This window comes from Ovis canadensis, chromosome X (assembly GCF_042477335.2).
Source record: "Ovis canadensis isolate MfBH-ARS-UI-01 breed Bighorn chromosome X, ARS-UI_OviCan_v2, whole genome shotgun sequence".
NCBI lineage: Eukaryota > Metazoa > Chordata > Mammalia > Artiodactyla > Bovidae > Ovis > Ovis canadensis.
In genome coordinates, this window is record NC_091727.1 from 90,644,106 (window position 1) to 90,666,432 (window position 22,327).

The following is a 22,327-nucleotide window of genomic DNA, read 5'->3' on the forward strand; positions in this document are numbered from 1 at the left end:
TCATCCCAGTGCACCAGCCCCTAGCATCCTGTATCCTGCATGAAGAAATTAATGCTACTTTGTAAATAAATTTCAAATTTGAGTAAGTAAGAAAAGTTTCATGGAAAATAGAATATTTGAGTCAGAAACTGAAGTCTGGGTTTTCAGCATACCTGTGAGAGTAAAAGAAAGGGAATCTAGGTAAAGGGGGTAGGTAGCCTGAGCAAATGTGTAGGCTATGATTATGAAAAGGACACTTAACCTCATTTGGTAGTTAACAAAAGACCCCTGGTGCAGTGTAATGGGAAGTGAGGCTAATGAAAAGCTATGAGATACCTTAAATGCCATGCTGAGGAATTGACAGTTAATTCTGTACACAATGAAGAATCTTGAGAAGTTTATTAGGAACCATGCTAAGAGGATATACATATTTTTGAAATTCACTTTTCTAGAATGGAGATTTGATTGGAAAGAGTCTGAATGGAAGCCTAGAGCATTAGAAAGGTATGATAATAACTTAGGAAAGAAATTATGGTGGCCTGTCCTGAGACAGCAGTAGTGGAGATGGAGAAAAAATATACATAAATAATGACATGTGTAACACTTGGTCATTAGATACCAGTGGTGGAGAAGATGATGGAGGAGTCAACAGCGACTATGAGGGATTTTTCACCTTTTTGTTTTAAAGTAATTGTAGATTCACAGAAAGATACAAAGATAGTATGGTAGTAGAGAGAGATGCCATGCAGCCTCAACCTTCACATGGTTCACCCCTCCCCCTTGGCCCATGGTTACATCTTATATAATTAGAGGACAATATAAAAGCCAGGAAATTAATATGTGTGTGAAATGTGAGTATATTATTTTGCCATTTCATCATATGTGTAAATTTGTGTAAAGTTAACCATGACAATCAAGACACAAACTATTCAATCACCACAAACGTCACCCTCATACTACCCGTTTAGAGTCAAAACTATCTCCCTGAGCCTCACCACTCCTAAACCCTGGGAACTACTAATGTTCCTCTAGCTCCATAATTTTATCATTTGAGAATGTTATATAAATGAAGTCATGCTATTTGGGACTTTGCAATTCTCACCACCTAGAGCTCTCACAATTCATCTGAATCCTGACACCTCTACATGGAGTTAATATTTAATATCAGATCCCATAAGTTAAAGGGCTCATTCCCAGAAGACTAACCTCAACTTCAGATGCCAGCCACAAAGGGGGTACCTAGGCTACCCAAACTTCTCCCCAGCCAACTACAAATTTGAGGGTGTCCACAATCACCTCCTCAGTTTCATTTGCTAGAATGGTTCATACAACTCAGAAGAGCACTTTACTTACATTTGCTGTTGTTGTTCAGTCACTGAGTCATGTCTGACTCTTTGAGACCCAATGGACTGCAGCATGCCAGGCTTTCCTGTCCTTTACCATCTCCCAAAGTTTGTTCAAACTCATGCCCACTGAGTTGATGATGCCATCCAACCATCTCATCCTCTGTCATCCCTTTCTCCTCTTGCCCTCAATCTTTCCCAGCATCAGAATCTTTTCCAATACAAGTTTCCTATAAAGGATATTGCTCAGGAACAACCAAGCAGAAGCCCATGCACAGGGTGAGGGTTGGGGGCTGGAGAAGGTGAAGAGCTTCTCCCCACGTAGTACCTCAAAGTGTTCACGCACCCACAAGCTCTCTGACTCTCACTGTTTAATTTTTATAGCGCTCAAGGTCCAGCCCCGCCCCCCACATTCTCACAAGTAGGGGGTGGGCATAAAAGTTCCAACCCCCTAATCACTGTTTCTGGTGACCAACCCTATCACAAGGCTATCTAGGACCCCCATCCTTGGTCATCTCATCAGCATAAATGCAAGCGTGATTGAAAGGGCTTGGTATGAATAACAAAATACTGAGTTGGCAAAAAAGTTCATCCAGGTTTTTCTGTAAGATGTTATGAAAACCCCAAAAGAACTTTTTGGCCAACCCAATACATTCCCTATTGCTCAGGAAATTCCAAGGATTGTAGGAGCTCTGTGCCAGGAACTGGGGACAAATACCAAAATATATATAGGCTTCCCAGGTGGCCCTTGTGGTAGAGAGTGCACCTGTCAATGCAGGAGACATAAGAGATATGGGTTTGATTTCTGGGTTGGGAAGATCCCCTTGAGGAAAGCATGGCAACCCACTCCAGTATTTTCGCCTGGAGAATCCCATGGACAGAAGAACCTGGCAGGCTACAGTCCATGGGGTTGCAAAGAGTAGGACATGACTGAAGCATATATATATATATATATATATATATATATATATATATATATATATGTGTGTGTGTGTGTGTGTGTGTGTGTGTGTGTGTGTGTATAATATCATATATTTATAATATATATAATACCATATTATATATAATGTCATTTTATATATAATATATAATATTATATATTATACCATGGATCTTTTGATCTATATATATATAATATATATAATATAATATATTATATAGATAGATAGATCATACCATGGATCTTTTGAGATTGACTTTTTCACACGGCAAAATGTGCCTGAGATCCATTCAAGTTGTTGTATCAACAGTTGGTTTCTTTTCGTTAATTTTATGCCATGGTATCTATATACCATCAGTTCAGTTCAGTTCAGTCACTCAGTTGTGTCTGACTCTTTGCGACCCCATGAATCGCGACACGCCAGGCCTCCCTGTTCATCACCATCTCCCGGAGTTCACTCAGACTCACATCCATCGAGTCCGTGATGCCATCCAGCCATCTCATCCTCAGTCGTCCACTTCTCCTCCTGCCCCCAATCCCTCCCAGTATCAGAGTCTTTTCCAATGAGTCAACTCTTCTCATGAGGTGGCCAAAGTACTGGAGTTTCAGCTTTAGCATCATTTCTTCCAAAGAAATCCCAGGGTTGATCTCCTTCAGAATGGACTGGTTGGATCTCCTTGCAGTCCAATATAGTTTGTTTAATCTTCATCCATTGGTTGATACCTGAATTGTTTCTCGTTTGGGGCCGTTATGATTAAAACAGCTAAGAACATTCATCTACATGTTTTTAAATATTTGTCTATTTATTTATGTGTTTTGTTTGGTGGCTAAGATGGCAAAGAATCCACCTGCAATGTGGGAGACCTGGGTTTGATCCCTGGGTTGGGATGATCCCCTAAAGGAGAGCATGACAACTCGGAGGAGCCTGGTGAGCTACAGTACATGGGGTTGCAAAGAGTTGGACACAACTAAGCGAGATGGATACTATGTTTTGGTTGCACTGGTTCTTCCATGCTGTGCTTGGTCTTTTCTCTAGTTGCAGTGAGTGATGGCTACTGGCTGCAGTGTACAGGCTTCTTCTCATGGTGGCTTTTCTTGTTTCAGAGCACAGGCTCTAGGTTCACGGACTCAGCAGTTGCAGCATGTGAGCTTTAGTTGCATGTGGAATCTTCCTGGACTAGGGATCAAATTCCTGTCTCCTGCATTGTCAGGTGGATTCTTATCAACTGTGCCAGCAGGAAATCCTTCAACTACAGGCTTTTGTGTGGACATAAATCTTCATTTCTCCAGGATAAGAGTCGTTTTGGAGGACCATTGTCGGATCATGTAGTAACTGCATTTAGTTTTATTTAATAACTTGCCAACTTATTTTCCAGCATGACTATAGTATTTTACATGTTTTTACATATAGTATTTTACAGCAATGTATGAGATACAGTTTCTCCACATCCTCAAAAGTTTGTGGTGTTGGCAAGCTTTTTTTTTTATTATTTTAGCTGTTAGATGTAATGATGTCTCATTATGGCTGTAATTTGCATTTCTGTAATAGCTAATAATGCTGTACATCTTTTAATGTGCTTATTTGCCATTTATATACTCTCTTTAGTGAAATGTCTCTTTATGTCTTTTGTCCATTTTCTTATTCAGTGGTTGTTTTACTGTTAAGTTTGAGAGTTTTTAAATTCTAGACAAGAGTAATGTGTAAGATATATGGATTACAAATATTTTCACCCAGTCTATAACTTGGTTTTTCATTCCCACTGCAGGGCTTTTTATAGAGAAAAAAAGTTTTATTTTTTTATGAAGTTCAATTTATTGTAATAAAAATGGGCCATGTTTTCATGTTGAGGAAAATATCAGAATCTAGGGACAGGTGAAGAGTTATGTCACAATTCTTTTTGAGTAAAAAATGTATTATACTGACAGAAATAATGTCTGTATCCCTTGTCTATTACTTCAAAACTGTTTTCTTATGTGGATACTGAAATAATCATTCTGGATAAGAGTCTTTCTAGATGTTTGAATATAGATGAGTACAAATATCTGGAGAGGTGGGAAAGTGAGTAGTTCTGACATAGTGATCCACTTGTCCCACTTCTGTGGACTTCGCATAGACTGTAAGTCCTGGGTAACAGAAAACCTTTGCAGTATGGCTATAAACCAAAACAATGAAATTCAGATTTTCCTTTAAAAAAGTTTATGGAGTGGGAGTTCAGGGTTAGCAGATGTAAACTTTTATATAGAGAATGGATAAATAATAAGATCCTACTCTATAGCACAGGGAACTTGACTCAATTTTCTATGATAAACCATAATGGAAAAGAATATTTTAAATGAAGATCATGTGTGTATATATGCGTGTTTTCATGTGTCTCTAACTGAATTACTTTACTGTACAGCAGAAATTAACACAATATTGTAAATCAACTTTACTTTAATTAAAAATTGGGGAAAAATTTATAATATGTGATTATGTTCATAATTTACAACCTCATCATACCCAGTTATTTTAGGTGGCTCCAAATAGTACATTTAACTTGGAATAAGACAACTGTAAATGTATTCATTGATTTATTTTTTCATTCATTCTTCTACTCTTTTGTACAACTATCCACTCAACTCACATTCTTTGAACATCTACAATATTCCTGGCATTGTCCTTTCTACTGGGAACACAGCAAAGCACATCTTTGCCTCATGATCTGTAAGCTCACAAACCAGTAAGGGAAAAGAGATGTATATATGTATATACAAAGAATTATAGCTCAGGGAATACAAAATATGACGATTTATTATTTTACATTCATTAATTGTGAAAATTTCCTGACCACCTATTATATGCCAGAAGTTGTGCTAAGTGCTGTGTGTACAGACACTGATACTTTTTGAATGCGTTTTTACTATATAAAGTTTTCTAAAGGATAACTTTTATTGATTAGAGAAGTAATATGAAACCACATAATTATATTTAAGATGATTCAAAAAATACATCCCCATACTGGTCATTAACTTAAGAAGTGCTCCTGTAGTATATCTCTAGGGTGACTTTTAGGGAGAATAAGGGTTATTGGATGACTTAGAGACTGAGTCAAACATATCTGTTCTATCACCCTTTCTGCTTCATAAATTTGGCTGTGTCCAGTATATGTGGCCTACATATGGTCAGTATAAAACAGCTAAAAGAAACCATTACATGCTTATAGTCAGGAGAGATAATGTCTCATGAAAAATGAAGGATCTTCATTTCCATAATTTCTTCACAATGGAAGATTTTCTTTTTTTTAGGTTAAATCAACACTGTTAAGCACTCTCTTCCCCAAAATAATTCAGAGATTAATAATACTTTCTCATTTATATAGAAAAAAAATGGACACAGTGAATAACAAAGAGGGCTCTAAACTGACAACTTGAACTTGCAGATAGTAACAAAATGCAGATTATCATGAGGTACAGAAGACAACTGATAAATAACACATAATCAAAACAACCACACAACTAGACCCAGACTAGAATTGTGTGTGTGTAACATATATATGTGAATATGTATATGTGTGTATATATATTATATATTAATATAACATATCTTACTATATATTTTACATACACATATATATTCACACCCATGTGTGTGTGTGTATATATATATATATATATACATATATATATATATTAGATATAGATATATATATACTATCTCACTTTATATATTCATCCAACTAATCTCATGGTAAAATAGTTTAAGGTATTATTACAATGGTGCTTTCAAGAGTCTGATAAATGAAGGGGTACATGAGATAATCAGCCTATTTTGTAACAAGATTTATTCAAGTCTGTGAAGAACACTCATTACCTAGCACTGGCAAATAAATCCTTGGTCTTTGTGCTGTCTTAAGAAATCTTTTTGGGATGTATTTCTTCAAAAATGCTGTTCTAGTGCTTCTTAATATATAATGTATTGAAGAAAGAATCCTACCCTAAAGTTTTTGCAAGAAGGCTAAGGGAAATGGATAGCCTTGTCCCTATGTCAGGGGTGACCACAATGGCAGCTTGTTACAGTAGTTTCCAATAATGGGAAAGTTAGTAAATATGACTGTTAATACTATCAAGTAAGATGACTGTCAACACAAATTCAGGTCCTGGAATGTAGTTTTGGAATCTTCCATTTCTAGAAATGAAGTAATAGAATGCTACTATTCTAATAGAAATAGAAATAGAATGAATTTCTTGAGGGACCAAAAAGGAAAATTAGGCAGAGAAGCAAGAAAATATTCAAAAAGAATAATGCTAAATCCCAACTAGGGCTTCCCACTCTTATTCTTTCACCATGAAGCTCCATTTACTGTCTAAAATATTCTCCATTGTCCACTTAGTGGTACACCCTTCAGGGCTCAACTTGGATACAATTCCCTCTGGATAAGATTACAATGATCCACAAGCTCTGAGTAAAGTGCTCTGTTCTATGCTCCCCAGCACCTTTTCTTCTACCATAACAATATTGCATGCATTGTAATTGCCTACTTATTCATTTGTATACTATTCTAAGTTACAGCATATTGTTATATTATACAAATGGAGTAACCCTCATAGTCAACAAAACAGTTGAAAATGCAGTACTTGGGTGCAATCTCAAAAATAACAGAATGATCTCTGCTGTTTCCAGGGCAAACCATTCAATATTAGAGTAATCTAAGTCTATGCCCCAACTATTAATGCTGAAGAAGCTGAAGTTGAATGGTTCTATAATGAACTATAAGACCTTCTAGAACTAACACCAAAAGAAGATGTCCTTTTCATCATAGGAGACTGGAATGCAAAAGTATGAACTCAAGAGATAACTGGAGTAACAGGCATGTTTGGCCTTGATGTACAAAATGAAGCAGGGCAAAGGCTAACAGAGTTTTGCCAAGAGAACAGAGTGGTCATAGCAAACACCCTCTTCCAACAACACAAGAAATGACACTACACATGGACATCACCAGACAATCAATAGCAAATCAGATTGATTATATTCTTTGCAGTTGAAGATGGAGAAGCTCTATACAGTCAGCAGAAACAAGACCAGGAGCTGACTGTGGCTCAGATTGTGATCTCCTTATTACAAAGTTTAGACTTAAATTGAAGAAAGTAGGGAAAACCACTAGGTCATTCAGTTCAGTTCAGTTCAGTTCAGTTGCTCAGTTGTGTCGGACTCTGCGACCCCATGGACTGCAGCACACTAGGCTTACCTGTCCACCACCAACTCTGGGAGTTTATTCAAACTCATGTCTATTGAATTGGATATGCCATCCAGCCAGCATCCTCAATCATCCCCTTCTCCTCCTGCCTTTGATCTTTGCCAGCATCAGGGTCTTTTCAAACGAGTCAGCTCTTTGGATCAGGCGGCCAAAGTATTGGAGTTTAAGCTTAAGCATCAGTCCTTCCGATTAACACCCAGGACTGATTTCCTTTAAGATGGACCGGTTGGATCTACTTGCTGTCCAAGGGTCTCTCAAGAGTCTTCTCCAACACCACAGTTCAAAAGCATCAATTCTTTGGTTCTCAGCTTTCTTTATAATCCAACACTCACATCCATACATGACTACTGGAAAAACCATAGCTTTGACTAGATGGACCTTTGTTGGCAAGGTAATGTCTCTGCTTTTTAATATGCTGTCTAGTTTGGTCACAACTTTCCTTCCAAGGGGCAAGCGTCTTTCAATTTCATGGCTGAGTCCTCATCTGTAGTGATTTTGTAGCCCCCTCGAAAATAGTCTGTCATTGTTTCCATTATTTCTCCATCTATTTGCCATGAAGTGATAGGACCCAATGCCATGATCTTACTTTTCTGAATGTTGAGTTTTAAGACAACTTTTTCACTCTCTTCTTTCACTTTCATCAAGAGGCTCTTTTGTTCTTTGCTTTCTGCCATGAAGTTGGTGGCATCTGCATATCTGAGGTTATTGGTATTTCTCCCAAAAATCTTGATTCCAGCTTGTGCTTCATCCAGTCCAGCGTTTCTCATAATGTACTCTACATATAAATTAAATAAGCAAGGTGACAATATACAGCCTTGAGGTACTCCTCTGCTGATTTAACCAGTCTGTTATTCCATGTCCAGTTATAACCTTTGCTTCTTAACCTGTATATAGATTCCTTAAGAGCAAAGTAATGCTCAAAATTATCCAAGACAGTCTTCAAAATTACGTAAAGTGTGAACTTAAAGATGTTCAAGCAGATTTAGAAAAGGCAGAGGAACCAGAGATCCAATTGCTAACAGCCATTGGATCATCGAAAAAGTGAGAGACTTCCAGAAAATCATCTAATTCTACTTTATCAACTATGCCAATGCCTTTGACTCTGTGGATCACAACAAACTGAAAAATTCTTATAGAGATAGGAATACCAGACCACCTTACCTGCCTCCTGAGAAATCTATATGCAGGTCAAGAAGCAACAGTTAGAACTGGACATGGAACAACAGACTGGTTGCAAATCGGGACAGGAGTACATCAAGGACATTCAGGTATGATCTAAGTCAAATCCCTTATGATTATACAGTGGAAGTGACAAACAGATTCAAGGTATTAGATCTGATAGACAGAGTGCCTGAAGAACTATGGACGGAGGTTGTGCCATTGTACAGGAGGCCATCCCCCAATAAAAGAAATGCAAAAAGGCAAAATGGCTATCTGAGGAAGCTTACTAATAGCTGAGTGAAGAAGAGATGTGAAAGGCAAAGGAGAAAAGGAAATATATACCCATCTGAATGCAGAGTTCCAGTGAATAGCAAGGAGAGATAAGAAAGTCTACCTAAGTGACCAATGCAAAGAAAGAGAGGAAAACAATAAAATAGGAAAAACTAGCGATCTCTTCAAGACAATTAGAGATACGAAGGGAACATTTCATGAAAAGATGGGCTCAATAAAGGACAGAAAATGGTAGTGACCTAACAGAAACAGAAGATATTAAGAATAGATGACAACAATAGACAGAAGAAGTATACAAAAGAGATCTTAATGACCCAGATAGAGTCAGGCATTCTAGAGTATGAACCCAAGTGGGACTTGGGAAGCATCAGTATGAACAAAGCTAGTGGACGTGGGGAAGGCAATGACGCTCCACTCCAGTGCTCTTGCCTGGAAAATCCCATGGACGGAGGAGCCTGGTAGGCTGCAGTCCATGGGGTTGCTAAGAGTCAGAAACAACTGAGCGACTTCATTTTCACTTTTCACTTTCATGCATTGGAGAAGGAAATGGCAATCCACTCCAGTGTTCTTGCCTGGAGAATCCCAGGGACGGGGGAGCCTGGTGGGCTGCTGTCTATGGGGTCGCACAGAGTCAGACACGAGTGAAGCGACTTAGCAGTAGCAGCAGCAGCTGTGGAGGTGATGGAATTTCAGCTGAGCAATTCAATTTCAAACCCCAAAAGATGATGCTGTGAAACTGCTGCACTCAATATGCCAGCAAATTTGGAAAACTCAGCAGTAGCCACAGGACTGGAAAAGGTCAGTTTTCATTCCAATCTCAAAGAAAGACAATATCAAAGAATGTTCAAACTGAAAGTGAAAATGACATCACTCAGTTGTTGCCAACTCTTTGTGACTCCATGGATTGTAACCCACCAAGCTCCTCCATCCATGGAATTTTCCAGGCAAGAGTACTGGAGTGGGTTGCCATTTCCTTCTTCAAGGGATCTCCCTGACCCAGGGATCAAACCCAGGTCTCCCGCATTGAAGGCAGATTCTTTACCATCTGAGCCACCAAACTATCACACAGTTGCACTCATTTTACACACTAGCAAAATAATGTTCAAAATTCTCCAAGCTACGTTTCAACTAGCTTGTGAAATGAGAACATCACATACTAGGCTTCAACTAGTATGTGAAATGAGAACTTCTAGATGTTCCAGTCGGATTTAGAAAAGGCAGAGGAACCAGAGATCAAATTGCCAATATCCACTGGATCATAGAATAAGCAAGAGAGTTCCAGAAAAGCATCTACTTCTGCTATATTGAGTACATTAAAGCCTTTGCCTGTGTGGATCACAACAAACTGTGGAAAATTCTTCAAGAAATGGGAATACCAGAGCACCTTACCTTTGGATTCCCTGGTGGTTCAGAGACTAAAGAGTCTGCCTGCAATGTGGGAGACCTGAGTTCAATCCCTGGGTAGGGAAGACCCCTTGGAGAAGAAAATGGCACCCATTCCAGTATTCTTGCCTGGAAAATCCCATGGATGGAGGAGGAGCCTGACAATCTACAGTCCATAGGGTCGCAAAGACTTGGGCATGACTGAGGACTTCACTTTCACTTTTACTTGCCTCCCAAGAAATCTGTATGCAGGTCAAGAAGCAACAATTAGAACTGGACAGAGAACAATGGACTGGTTCCAAATTGGGAAAGGATTATGTCAAGGCTGTATATTGTCAGCCTGCTTATTTAACTTATATGCAGAGTACATCAGGCAAAATATAGGGCTGGATGAAGCACAAGACAGAATCATGATTGCTGGGAGAAATATCAATAACCTCAAATATGCACATGACATCACCCTAAAGGCAGAAAGTGAAGAGGAACTAAACAGCCTCTTGATAAAGGTGAAATAAGAGATGAAAAAGCTGGCTTAAAACTCAACATCCAAAAAAAAAAAAAAGAAAGAAAAAAATATCATGGCTTCTGGTCCCATCACTTTATGGCAAATAGATGGGGAAATGATGGAAACCATGACAGACTTTCTTTTCTTGGGCTCTGAAATCACTGCAGATGGTGACTGTCGCCATGAAATTAAAAGACATTTGCTCCTTGGAAGAAAAGCTGTGACCAACCTAGAGAGCATATTAAAAAGCAGAGATTTTACCAATAAATGTCTATATATTCAAAGCTATAGTTTTTCCAGTAGTCATGTATGGATGTGAGAGTTGGCTGATTGCTAAAAAACTGATGCTTTTGAACTGTGGTGTTGGAGAAGACGCTTAAGAGTCTCTTGGACTGCAATGAGATCAAACCAGTCAATCCTAAAGGAAATCAGTCCTGAATATTCATTGGAAGGACTGATGCTGAAACTGAAGCTCCAATACTTTGACCACCATATGTGAAGAGCCAACTTATCTTAAAAGTCCCAGATGTTGGGAAAGATTGAAGGCAGGAGTTGAAGGGGATGACAGAGGACGAGATGGTTGGATGGTGTCACCAACTCAATGGGCCTGAGGTTGAGCAAGCTCCAGGAGGTGATGAAGTACAGGAAGCCTGGCATGCTGCAGTCCATGGGGTCACAGAGTTGGACATGACCGAGCAATAACAACATACCAAGGTCTGGTGTCTATGGAAGGAGGAAAGACTTCTTCTTGTTTACCATTGTATCTAGCACAGTACTTAGTCCACAAGAAATTATTAATAACCATTTGCTGAATGAGAAGAAATGAAATATTCCTCTATATGCCAAGAATCACTCTGGGTACTGTGCCTGTTACCTGATTTAAATACTAATGTCCAGATTTTGACCTCAGGATGTGGGGGACAGTTTTGGAGGCACCTACTTAGTATTGCTGTCTGTGATACCTCTTAACAAGCCAAGTATACTATGTGGATGTCACTCCAATTAACAAGTATGTCAACTTCAACAAAACTTGAGAACTGGACTAATGAACACTGGGTGGTTTCTGGAGAACCAGCAGATCCATTGTAATCAAGACATTAGCCAGTACTTCATTTATTGGGTTATGGGAAAACCCAAATGAATTCTTTGGCCAATCCAATATTACCTGGCTTAGAAATCCCTACTCTAGCAAGGAGACCATGATGACATCTCAGGTTTCCAGATATTAATGTCTACTTAGAATGTGTGCCCATGGGAATTTCCTGATTGTTCAGTAGTTAGGACTCCATACTTTCACTGCCAAGGGACTGGGTTCAAACATTGGTCAGGGAACTAAAATCCCATAAGCCATGCAGCATGGCCAAATAAAACCCAAACCAAACCACAACCAAACCAGAATATGTGCCCAATATTCCACAAAATGTTGAGTATTCCCTTTTCCTCAGTGTAAATTCATCCAAGTAAAAATGGCCATAGGTCCACTTAGGCAAGGCCTGGAAAAATCATTACAGTATACATGGCCATTGTGTGGCATGGTCATTACTCCTAGAGATCGTTGAAGTCTTCAGTTAATTGGTTATACATCTGAAATTAGCTCAGATTCAGGCACTGAGCAAGTGATCATGAATTTTTGTTAGATCAGTGATCACCAGCCTCCTGTTCCTCCATTCTTGCCATTTTTTCTAGATGTAGATATTAAGAAACACCCTTTTGTCTACCTTCTGTTTTGTTCTTATTAATAGTTCCAATATGCTCTATTAATCTCTACAGATTCTTTAGGTCAAGCTCCTTGTTTTCTTTTCCAAACTTGGTGGTCATTGTAGTAATTTTATTATCATGGCTTCTGTCAATTAAGCACTACCACCTGGCCTCTATTATTTGGGAGCCTCATCATTCCCTTGAATACTAAAAAAACTCATTTCTGTGATCACTTCTATAATATAAGCCCTGGTCTGCAGAAGTGAGTCAACACTTACTGGTGTCCTTTCATGAAAAAAAATGGCAAAATCATGACAAAAATGTGTCATCTGGGCCCTTCAGTGAAAAATCTCCGTCTAGAAAATCTTTGAGCATTGTGTATCATATCTGTTCAAGCATGCTCATGTCCCTAAGATTTTTTTATTCCTTCGTTGTCATCTCCCAGAGAAACTTGGAAATTTCTATTTCACTCTATGTGTGCCATTGCTTTCTCCTGGTCTCTAAAGAGCCATCCTAACAGCAATTTTGGTCCATCCATTGAAGTCCTCACAAAAGTGTTAAATTCCTTGTTTTGAAAAAAAAAAAAAGCCCCCATGCTCCATGTCAATGAATTCTTATCTGGTATTCTGATCTGAACCTGTTGATCAAGTACTTCCCAAGTCCAATCAGCTCCTGCCAGTACACACTAGCTAATTCTTATAGCTCTTTTGAGTGGTAAACTCTTTCCTCCATTATCAATCCCCAAACTTCCCTAGCTATATCTTGCTGGGACTTAGTCCTAATTATTGGTCTGGCAACCAAAAAAGTAGGTGGTGGCTGTTCCTAAGGGGATCACCTCTTGTCTGCATGAACAACGTCTCTATAGAATCCTCTGTAGAGAAGGGAGGAGGTTGCTTTTTCATATTAGTGAGTGCTGGGAGACCTCTGCAAGCTCTGATGTTTTAGGGGTGTCTTCAGAGACAAAATTCTAAGGGGCAGACACTGAGACAAACATCCTCCTTTCATATTTTAGGGGCCAAGGTCCTGACCTTAACATAACAAACTAACCCTGAATAAGCATAAAAATGTCTCTGGAACTCTGGAACTTCAGCTATCAAGTCTTGAGTCTGTCTTCAACTGTTTGCCCTTCTAATGTAGGAAAAGACCTCTTTGTAAGCTATCAGCAAGGTTCTCTGGCTCATACTCTTAGATCATAACTATTTCTTAACTACCCTCAGTAAATCCTTCTTCAAGGTGGTAAATAACTAAAATATTCCCTGCCATATCAGTAAACAAAGGATGTCACAGTCATCAGCAATTTCAAGCCCACAAACAGTGAGCTGATGAGCCCTGAAGGGATTTAAGGAAGAAAAGAACACCTGCCACCTAGCAGTCAGCTCCTGCAGCCACCCCCAAGGCACACCTGGAAGAAGTTCAGGATGAGAAAGCAAAGGGCTTTGGCCCCAGATAGCTGAGGTGCATATCCAAGGAGTGATTTCAGTGAGCCCAGACTCTTGCATCTTCCCATATATAGAAAAGAGCTAAAGTCCTTAACTTGAGATATCTGGTTTTCTTTTATTATTAACAATAATCATTTGATGTTCTAACTACCTGGTCTTTTATTGCAGAAATTCCTATCTATCCTGGCTTCCCCTCCTTGCCTAATCAGAACAGTTTATCAGCATTATATGAGATGCTTTGTCCCCGGCTTAAGTCATCAGTTTTGTCCACCAAATGAAATATAACTGTCAACTTTTAGGTTGTGCTTTTTTTTTTTCAGTCAACATTGGTGTGCATGAGTGCATGCTAAGTCACTTTAGTCATGTCAGGCTCTTTGTGATCCTATGGACTGTAGCCTGCCAGGCTTCTCTGTCCATGGGATTCTCCAGGCAAGAATACTAGAGTGGGTTGCCATGCTTTCCTCCAGAGGATCTTCCTGACCCAGGGATGGAACATGTGTCCCCTGTGGCTATGAAATTAAAAGATGCTTACTCCTTAGAAGAAAATTTATGACCAACCTAGACAGCTTATTAAAAATCAGAGACATTACTTTGCCAACAAAGGTCCATCTAGTCAAAGCTATGGTTTTTCCAGTAGTTGTGTATGGATGTGATAGTTGGACTATAAAGAAAGCTGAGCGCTGAAGAATTGATGCTTTTGAACTGTGGTGTTGGAGAATACTCTTAAAAGTCCCTTGGACTGCAAGAAGATCCAACCAGTCTATCCTAAAGGAAATCAGGCCTGATTATTTATTGGAAGGACTGATGCTGAAGCTGAAGTTCCAATACTTAGACCACTTGATGCAAAGAACAGACTTATTTGAAAAGACCCTGATTCTGGGAAAAATTGAAGGCAGAAGGAGAAGGGGACAACAGGATAAGATGGTTGGATGGCATCATTGACTCAATGGACATGAGTTTGAGTAAACTTCAGGAGTTGGTGAGGGACAAGGAAGCCTAGTGTGCTGCAGTCCATGGGGTTGCAAAGAGTCAGACACAACTGAGTGACTGAACTGAACTGAACTGAGCATCACCTAGGAAACCCCCATCGGTGCCAGTATGATTCAATGATGCATAATCAATTCTGCTGTTCTTCTAGACATTGCATCCTTCCCCACCACACACACACCCTTACCAAATCTTTCAAATGCCTGAAACTTCTCTCTAGCTAGTGCATTCCTCTCACCAGTACATTCTCTGATATAATCACTGATGAACTCTCCAGTAACTGGGCCGTCCATGTCGTGCTCAGGCTTGTCCTTACCTCATGTTTCACTCAGGAAGGCACTGAGCTTGCCAGCCAGGCAATGAGTGATCCAGGCTCTAAACCCATCTTACCATTTTTTCATTTCTCAGACCACTCCTGCCCTCTGCCCCATGTCAATCTGGATCCTCTGAGAAGTAGATGTAGAGGTAAGATTAAAAACATGAAAGAGATATATTGATTAAGGGGGAAGGGGTGGAATAAACAGGGAAAAAGTTTAGACTGACGACAACACAGTACTGAGAAATTCTCAACCTGATCAGTGAAGGGGCTCCAGGCAAAGGTTGTTCATTACAGGAGGCCCACATCAGAGAAAGATGCTCTGGCTCTGGGACCACTGTTGTTATCAGAGCTTAACTGGAGGAGTCCCTGGGGGAAGTATAGCCTGGAACAAAGTACCATAGTGAATCCAAAGACAAAGCAGATACAGGCTGTCAGGCTACTCTGAGCCCTGCAGCATGCTCTCTTGAAGGGATATTTGGGCAACACTCCCATGTGACAGCCACACCTGGAACATGCTCTGTACTGTTTCCCAGGAAGATTCCTCAGTTCAGTTCAGTTCAGTTGCTCAGTCATGTCTGACTCTTTGTGACCCCATGAATTGCAGCACACCAGGCCTCCCTGTTCATCACCATCTCCCGGAGTTCACTCAGACTCATGTCCATAGAGTCCATGATGCCATCCAGCCATCTTATCCTCGGTCGTCCACTTCTCCTCCTGCCCCCAATCCCTCCCAGCATCAGAGTCTTTTCCAATGAGTCAACTCTTCTCATGAGGTGGCCAAAGTACTGGAGTTTCAGCTTTAGCATCATTCCTTCCAAAGAAATCCCAGGGTTGATCTTCTTCAGAATGGACTGGTTGGATCTCCTTGTAGTCCAAGGGACTCTCAAGAGTCTTATCCAACACCACAGTTCAAAAGCATCAATTCTTCGGCACTCAGCCTTCACAGTCCAGCTCTCATCTCACATGCTAGTAAAGTAATGCTCAAAATTCTCCAAGGCAGGCTTCAGCAATACGTAAACCGTGAACTCCCTGATGTTCAAGCTGGTTTTAGAAAAGGCAGAGGAACCAGAGATCAAATTGCCAACATCCACTGGATCATGGAAAAAGCAAGAGAGTTCCAGAAAAACATCTATTTCTGCTTTATTGACCAAGCCAAAGCCTTTGACTGTGTGGATCACAATGAACTGTGGAAAATTCTTCAAGAGATGGGAATACCAGACCACCTGACCTGCCTCTTGAGAAGTCTGTATGCAGGTCATAAAGCAACAGTTAGAACTGGACATAGAACAACAGACTGTTTCCAAATAGGAAAAGGAGTAGGTCAAGGCTGTATATTGTCACCCTGCTTATTTAACTTCTATGCAGAGTACATCATGAGAAACGCTGGACTGGAAGAAACACAAGCTGGAATCAAGATTGCCGGGAGACATATCAATAACCTCAGATATGCAGATGACATCACCATTATGGCAGAAATTGAAGAAGAGCTAAAAAGCCTCTTGATGAAAGTGAAAGAGGAGAGCAAAAAAGTTGGCTTAAAGCTCAACATTCCAAAAACGAAGATCAGGGCATCTGGTCCCATCACTTCATGGGAAATAGATGGGTAAGCAGTGGAAACAGTGTCAGACTTTATTTTTGGGGGGCTCCAAAATCACTGCAGGTGGTGATTGCAGCCATGAAATTAAAAGACGCTTACTCCTTGGAAGAAAAGTTATGACCAACCTAGATAGTATATTCAAAAGCAGATACATTACTTTGCCGACTAAGGTCTGTCTAGTCAAGGCTATGGTTTTTCCTGTGGTCATGTATGGTCCTGCAGCCTCATAAATGGATCTATTTTAAGTTTCTTCTCCAAGCAGAAAAATCTCCTCCTTTAGAATGAGGCTTTAAAATGTTACTCTTGAAGAGAGAAATCGGTTACCACATAAACCACAGCTCAGAGGATTCAGGTGAAATAGCAGAAAACTCAGAGAAGGCAATGGCACCCCACTCCAGTACTCTTTCCTGGCAAATCCCATGGACGGAGGAGCCTGGTAGGCTGCAGTCCATGGGGTCTCTAAGATTAGGACACGACTGAGCGACTTCACTTTCACTTTTCACTTTCATGCATTGAAGAAGGAAATGGCAACCCACTGCAGTGTTCTTGCCTGGAGAATACCAGGGATGGGAGAGCCTGGTGGGCTGCCGTCTCTGCAGTCGCACAGAGTCGGAAATGACTGAAGCGACTTAGCAGCGGCAGCAGCAGCAGCAGCAGCAGCAGAAAACTGCTGAGTCATCCTTGAGGTTCCGGGCTAAGGCCAGGAATGCCGTCATTGCTAAGAAAGCTGAAGTAAGCAATGGCCATCCCAAGGAAAATCAGCCCACATCACAAGGAGCAAGACTAATTTAGAAAGCCAAACACAAGATACAGACCATGTCAAGATTATCCTCTTAGCAATAAAGCTCTGAAAATGATCACATGAACTCCCTCCAGAGTGATGAGACACTGACCCCCCAAAATGCCCAGCCTGCACACTTGCAGGATACTGGGTGAAAATCACTGGCTAGGGTGAAGGGCTCAGGGATATAGACATAAAGCAATGACTGAATTTATTTTTTCATAGTGGTCACTTTTTTGCAACCTTACCATGTCTAAATCCATGGCCTCTGTCAATGAGTTATAGTCACCCACAAACCCCCACAGAGGTGCTTGACCAATCATGGAGCATCCTTCTGAGGTCTTTGATTCTAAACTCAGAAAATACCTACCAAACACAAAGTATTTGCTCTACAGTGTGCCAGGCACTGGGGATACACAGCATTGCCCTCGAGGAGATCAACGGAATTAGCAGTTAGCAGACTGGTTCTCATTGGAAAAGACCACAGTCGATGGGGTTGCAAAGAGTTGGACACGACTGAGTGACAGAAGAACAAGACTGGTTCTAGCCTAATGTGTTGGTGTGGCTAGCTCTCACAATTCCTCAAAATTATATTGCTAGAGGTAATATTTTCTGTTTGGTTTTTGTGAAGATCAAACGAGACATGAAAATATCTGGAAACTAGAAAGTTCTATACACATTTGAGGAGTAAATAGTATTTATATGATAACTATTTTTTGATGGCTTTCTGCTTCTTTCACCAGCTCTATGCTCCAGAGCTCTAGAGCATAACTGGTCAAACTATTCTTTTTAATTTTTTTAATTTAATTTTTTGTTTTATTTTTATGCCACACAATATGTAGGTTCTTAATTCCCCAACCAGAGATTAAACCTGTGACTCCTGTAGTGGAAGCACAATCTCAACCATTCGACCACCAGAGAAGTCCTGGTCAAACTATTTTAGAGGTTCTACATGGGTAAAGTTTCTCTCATTAGTGAAAATGTTTTCATAAGATTGACCATTGCTGAATTATCAATTCTGTACATATTTTAGACCTCTATTTTACTTTAAAACACTTTGGGGGATATAGACTATAATGTTTATACACTTTGACTAATTCAGATGAAAGGACAAATTGGAAACCTGAATGTTTTCTTTCCTCAACTGTTTGCTCTGAAAAAGTTAATTCTAATAAAACTCCATTAATAATACTCAAAATTAATAATTGGGTTCAATTTCTAGCTGTGAAATGTGAGGAAAATTAGTTTCAAAAATAAAATAACAAATATATATTTAATTATTTAAATTTAGTTAAATTATGAAGTATTTTATAATTTATTAAACTACTTTTCCTCATGTCCAAAAATGAACCAAAATATTTTTAGAGTACAGTTTACATGTACACATGTGTAGAACGTCATGAGAACAGTGTAGTCAGGGTATAGGAGGTTAAACCAAAGTCACAGTGAACTCTCTAGCGAGATTTGCAAGGAAGGGAGCTATCAATTTTTGAGGATGAGCCTAATCTAAGATTTGATAGGTTTAGAGGACAAAATGCTGAAATATGTAATTCACTGAGTTGAAATTTGGAGGGTTGCAATATTTACTGGCTTCATATTTTCTTCTGGGAAATATTTGAGAAGGGAATAACCCTTCTAAGAACAAGAAATAAGTATAATATAATAAGAATCTACTGTATAGCACAGGGAACTCTACTAAATACTCTGTAATGGTATATATGGCAAAAATTTGAAAAAGAGTGGATCTATGTATAATTCATTCACTTTGCTGTACACCTGAAACTAACACAAAATTGTAAATCAACTATACTCTAATAAAAAATTTAAACTCCTGTTTAAACTTATATAGTAAAAATTTACAATCTGATGTAAAAATAAGAATGAAGTTTTATTATTTGATTCTTGTTTGCTTTCAGTGAGTCCACATGATTAAATGAGTGGAAAGGCAAAAAAAAAAAAAAGCAAGTATAATATGGTAATAGAGAAATAGAGGTTTTTACTGTTAAAGAGTACCCTCATTCATGGATACATACTCACTTTGGCAAGATAGGTGTGAAACATTCTGTTAGATTGTGGGATTATTTAGCTTTCATTGTGCTTGCTAGAGGTCCCACTTCTAATTTATACAGTTATCTTTGTCACAGCATGAGGTCTTACAGCTGGGCAAGCCGTTTTGGCAAAAAGTCTAAGGTACTGAGACTGAGGGGGGCCAATGGGAATTAAGTTGGCTGGGGGCCTGGGTACCTCAAGGGCATCTCACACGAAATCAGTTAATTTTCAGTACTTATATAGATGTTAGTAACTTCCTGCCTCTATTTCTAAATGGGATAGGGAAATCTTGGCTGCCTGTGAACTTGTCATAGCAACAAAGAACGATTTCATTCATCTCACCCAGGAATAGCTTCTGGTGTGTATGTGTACAGTGATAGAAGCTCGTTCAAGTGAATATTGGTTTGGGAGCTTTGGGGATTATGAAAAGAGGGCACAGCTGTGATTCTTCAGTGGCTAGGTGAATGAAGGCAGCCATCTAAGAGGGATGGAGGAGCCAGCTGGAATGGAAGCAGGAGCAGTAGTGGCAGGAAAGATAAAGCTTAAGACCCTGGGAACCAATACACACAAGCTTCCCTCTAGCTCTTTACTGTTAAGTAGATTTCCATTGGAGGCCATCCAGAAAAGATTCCAACCTCTTATGCAGCCCCGGGAAATTCTGCTTCCCTTAGAGAGCTTTGGCCAATTCACTCCACCTCCCTTTGCTTTACTTTTCCTCATAGATTACAATAGTTAATAAGGTAGATTCTAAAGCCAGATTTTACCAGTTCAGAGACCAGCCTTGACATTTGTCAGCTGTGCATCCTACAGCTAATAGTTAGCACCTTTCTAACATGAGGATATAATATTCATGCCTCGATTTAAACTCCCAAGTTCTTACTAAGTCGCTTCAGTCACACCTGACTCTTTGCCCTGAGTTGTTAGGAGGATTCAATAAGTGACTATGAAGTAGTGAGTGCTACAGAATCATTTGTTGAATTATGTAATACTGGGGACAGTTCCCAGAGGAGATCATCTAGAACTTTCTATTCTCTCATCATGAAACAAAGCCATGAAATTCTGAAAAACAGAGCAGGAAAGAGCTGTCTGCATTGGGAGAGGGGAAGGATCAGGGTGAAACCCTTTTCAAGATAGTAGATGAAAGATACTTTGCAGGGCATTTTGGAAGAGATTGACATATTTTACATTCTTTGCAATTCTCTGAAAGCCCAGACATGAAAACTGTGAGCACTTCTCAGCAATAATTATTAACAGCCACAATACAAAGATGCAACCATTTCTCTGTGAGATGAAATACATGTATTACAGAGGAAGTTTTCCAGACAAAAAATTCTGCCTAAGTTATGCAATCAATCACCATACGGAGTTCTATATTCACAATATGAGTTCAATTATTCAGTTTCTTACTTACTTGATTCGGGGCCATATATTTTAAGGTTTCTGGAACCTAAAGTTTAATATGACAGTTTGTCTTTTCTAAGTATCCAATATTAAGTCATCTTACAATTTTAAAATATTACAATTGATGGCATCTTGAAAGAGAGATACCACAGAATCTCTCATTCACCAACAGCTCTGTGCTGCAGAATTTCTATTTCTGACTGGTGCAACTTAAAGGACTGGGTCTCCCTTCACCTTATCAGCCTCTATTTATGTAGAAGCCTTACCCAAGATGAGGTGGGCCAAGTACTGTTGTTTAGTCTCTAAGTCATGTCCAACTGTTTTGCAGCCACATGGACTTTAGCCCGCCAGGCTCCTCTGTCCTTGGAATTCTCCAGGCAAGAATACTAGAGTGGGTTGCCATTTCCTTCTCCAGAAGATCTTCGTGACCCAGGGATCAAACTCATATCTCCTGCACTGGCATGCAGCTTCTTTACCACTGAGCCACCAGGGAAGCCCAGACCAAGTGTACTTGGACCCAAACCAGAATAGCAAGGTGGAATGACTAGGGGCTAACCATCACAGCTCAGTTCCCCCATTTAAAGACCAAGAGGACACTTCAGGAGAAGCAAGTCACTGTCCTTGCCTGCCCTCTCTCTGGTGCACTGGTACAGAGGTTCTGCTCAGGTGGAGAAGCAGAACATAAAAGCAGAAATATCCATAGCTCTTTCTAAGCCAACTGACTTTATTTGGCATAGAATATAGGAAAGTTCATAGATGAGGGAATTAAGGAAAACAATGGAAGTCTAGGTGGTAACCAACAAACAAAACAGTAGATCCCACCTAGAATTTTAAGGGAGAACAACAGAAAAAGAAACCAAGAAGAGCCCTTCTGAAATCACAGAAAGGCTCAAAGATTGGAAACTCTGAGTGTTTCAATCATGAATTTGGCTGTCCCTAAAAGGTAGGCCAAGTTTATGATGTTTTCCAGCTATATTGAGATGTAATTGACATACAGCATTGGGTAAGTTTAAGGTATACAACTTCATGATTTGGTATACATGTGTAGTGCAAGATGATTACCACAATAATGTTAGTTAACACATCCATTATCTTATGAAGTAACTATTGTTTGTGTATCTAGTGAGAAAGTTTAAGATTTATTCAGCAGCTTTCGAGTATACAGTACAGTATTGCTAACTGTAATCACCATACTGTACATAAGATCCCCAAACTTATTC